The sequence below is a fragment of the Arachis ipaensis genome, chromosome B05 (assembly GCF_000816755.2).
Source record: "Arachis ipaensis cultivar K30076 chromosome B05, Araip1.1, whole genome shotgun sequence".
Lineage (NCBI taxonomy): Eukaryota > Viridiplantae > Streptophyta > Magnoliopsida > Fabales > Fabaceae > Arachis > Arachis ipaensis.
Window position 1 is genome coordinate 23255914 of NC_029789.2, and position 3931 is coordinate 23259844.

Genomic DNA, 3931 nt, shown 5'->3' on the forward strand with positions numbered 1-3931 from the left:
AGATGTTAATATAAAAAAAATTATATAGATAAAAGAAATTAATTTTATTACAACTAATTTCAACACTAAAATTATAAAATCTTATTGATAATGAGAATAATAAATGAAAATGAGATTTTAATTTGAATGAATAAGCCAATAAGATCTTTAATTTGTAAAAATCCATTAAAGTCAAGTCCAAAATGTTAATGCTTAAAATTAAAAGTGACTGAATAAATGTAGAAAATAGAAATTGATCCCACAAATTTAATATAAAAATGTGAAACATAAATAAATTAAATTATATTTATTCTTTTGTAATAATACTACTAGTTCTTTTATAAAAAATTTGGAGGCTATGACTCCCCATTGCCCAAGCTAAGCTCCGCCCCACTATACATTAGTGTATCAAAATTAAACTCATTAAAAAAAATATATAATTTATCCTTTATTGAATATTAGGGCTGAAAGTGAGTCGAGTTGAGTCGAGCTAGACCAAGCTCAAACTCGGCTCACGAAAATTAAGCTTGACTCACGACTCGACTCATTAACAATCGAGCCTATTTTGTAAGCTTAATCTTGGCTCAATGAAAGCTCACGAGCTGGCTCAAATAATAGGAACATAATCTATAATTTTATATCAATAAATTATAACTTATATATATTAAAAAATATTAAAAGCTAATGAGTTGAGCTTATTCGAGCTCAAATTCGGCTCACTAATTCATGAATTTAGTTTATCGAGTTATTAATAAGTCGAACTCGAGCTGACTTGGCTTACATCCAACTCTATTGAATATACAACATGCTCTTTTAATTTATCCTTTAATTAAATTAATTGTACATGCGTGTTGGTGGTTAGGTGCAGTTGTCAACATGCGTATTAATTGCACACGGTGAAATTGATTTTGGGTTCTTGGAAAACTTAAGCAGTGACCCTTACACACTACACACAAACATCTTCACCCAAGGCAAAGGTGAGTAGGTGACAGAGAGCAACATCAGTTCTACCTTTGGTTTGAACTAAGGTTGTGAGAACCGAACCGATCAATGAATCGGTAAAGTCATTAGTTCAATAATTTATTGGTTCGATCGGGGTTGAACTGATTTAATTAAATATTAAATAAAATTATTAAAAAATCTAAAAATAATTTTAAATATATAAATTCAATCATTTCTAACTTAATAAAATTTAAAATTTTACATAATAAATTATCCATAACTTAATATTAGAGGTTCACAAACAACTTCAAATATCAAAGTTTATAACTAAACAAAAGAAACGCACATAATGACAAACCCATACTGTTCTACATTCAAAAGAAACAATTACTAGCAAATTTTCAACTAATCAAAAGTGCAACTCATCAAAAATCATAATCATCATTAAGTGTTCCAATATTTCCATCATAAACAGGTAATCCAAAACACAAAAAACAAAAACAAAAACAACCTCAGAAAACCATGAACAAATAAATAACCTCAGAAAATAAAAAATCATGAATCCAAAATAACCTCAGAAAACTATGAATTCAGCAACCAGAATCATGAAGCAGCAAGCAAATAAATCATGAACAAATAACAAATAAATCATTAAGTGTTCCAATTGACACAAGGAATGGTGATGAAGACAGTCCAGGAGCTTCAATTAGAACTTCAATCAGCAAGTTGGTGAAGTTTGTTATGCAGCACGTTTTCCTTTGTAAATTCTGTTAGCAACTGACTAACCACACTCCCCTGCACTTCCCTGTATATAAACCAACCCCTGTATGATATTGAAATAATACACAAGAATCACAGTCTTTCCTTGTTCTTCTCCTCTCTGATCTCACTCACACTTACGGCACCAGCTCCTTGCCTGAATCACAAGCTTATGATACCTTTCACCAATATCTTGAACAGCATTATCTTGTGGCTGAGTTACTTTGTGATTGTTCCAACTGTAACAATAAGAAAATCAAAAACAAAAAACAACCTCAGAAAACCATGAACAAATAAATAACCTCAGAAAATAAAAAATCATGAATCCAAAATAACCTCAGAAAACTATGAATTCAGCAACCAGAATCAAGAAGCAGCAAACAAATTCATCATGAACAAATAACCTCAGAAAATAAAAAATCAAAATCATGAATCTAGCAAACAAACAAATCATGAACAGATAACAAATAAATCAAAATCGCAAACAAATAAATCATAAAATCAAGCTCAGAAAATCAGAAGGCAGCAAGGAGGAATAACCGAATAAGAACAGAGTATTACCGACGGCGAGTAACGGCGACGAAAGAGGAGGCGAGCTCAGCGACGATGAAAGAGGAGGCGAGCTCGGCGACGACCAACGAGGAGGCGAGCTCGGCGACGACCAACGAGGAGGCGAGCTCGGCGACGACCAAAGACGAGACGAGCTCAGCGACGAAACAGGACACGGTGGTGGTTGCGGTTGTCAACGCCGTCGCTGCTATGGCTGCGGGATGCGGTGGCGATGGCGGTGGGCTGCTCGATTAGTGGTGGTGGCTATGCGACTGCGAAGAGGGAGAGCTAGTTGCTGTGGGTGCTGAACTGCTGAACTGCGAAGAGGGGAGAGCTAGTGGTGGCTTCTGGGTGATTTCTGATTACTTATTAGGGCTTCGTTAGCGTTTAGCCTTTTCTTTTCTTTTTTTTTAAAGAGACAAAAACGACGCCGTTCAACACTTTTAATTTCAAATCAAAAACCGCTAAAAAATCGAACGGTTTTTCTGGTTCACCGGTTAACTATCAGTTCGATCGATTTTTTTACCGATTTTTTATCAGGCAATTTCTGACCTTACCCGGCCGACTAGGTGACCGGTTCCCGATTATTCCGGTTAAACCGGTCGGTCCAGTTTAATTTTCAGAACCATGGTTCGAACCCACCAAGAACTTCTACACTTACTCGGTCATTTGGAAGCCCCAACATATCATATAAGTTCTTCAATAATATAAGTTTTACTTATTTTAATTTTGTAACAACATTGAATATATCTATCTATACCAATATATAAAACTAATACTAGAGTTTGATATCCAATTTTTATAGACATCATTTATCTTCAAATAATTTATTTTATAAACTAAATATATGGACAAAATAGTAATAATATATTTTTTGTTTTTTAATTAAAAAAAAGTTATTAACTCACGAAAGAGTTAAATAACTATCGCAATCCTGATGAAATTAAATAACCGCTCTACTTACAAACATCTATCACTCTCGTCGATCTTCTTTTGTGTGTCTTGCTATTTTTTGAGTGTGACATACATTTATTATTCAACAAATCAATAATCACATTGTCACCAAAGAACAAATGCAACATCACCTCGCAAGAAAGCCTGCTTTGACAAGGGAGTTGATACAACTCCAACTCCAATTCTAATGCCAATTCCATTGTTAAACACATGTATCTATATTTTGTCTTTTAAAAAATATGAATAGAAACACACGATAATGGAAGTGGTTCAAATAATAGACGTTATGATAATATAAGTGATTGGTATTTTATATTCACGGTTTATTTTATTTTTGAGTACTAATTTTTAATTTTTAAAAGAAAATTCAAAAGACAAGTACTCTTTATCATAACCCATTTTTACATCTAAAGTTTTTTTTATAATTGTAGATCGAGTTGCTCAATATCTCAAAAAGTATCTTATATGGACCAACTTCAAACAATATATAAAGGTAATATTACAATTTGATGTCGAACTTTTGAAAAAATCATTTGCCTTCAAACAATTCATTTCACAAAATAAATTTAATAGATAAAATAGTAACAATAATTTTTTTAAATATTTTATCTTCATCATATAATATATAATATTTATTCAAAAAAATTTTCACAATGAATAAATTTAAAGATATGTTAGATATGTTTACTATGTATAAAATGCCTAATAACGAATAAGATTATGAATTTCATAATAAATAATTAAAATA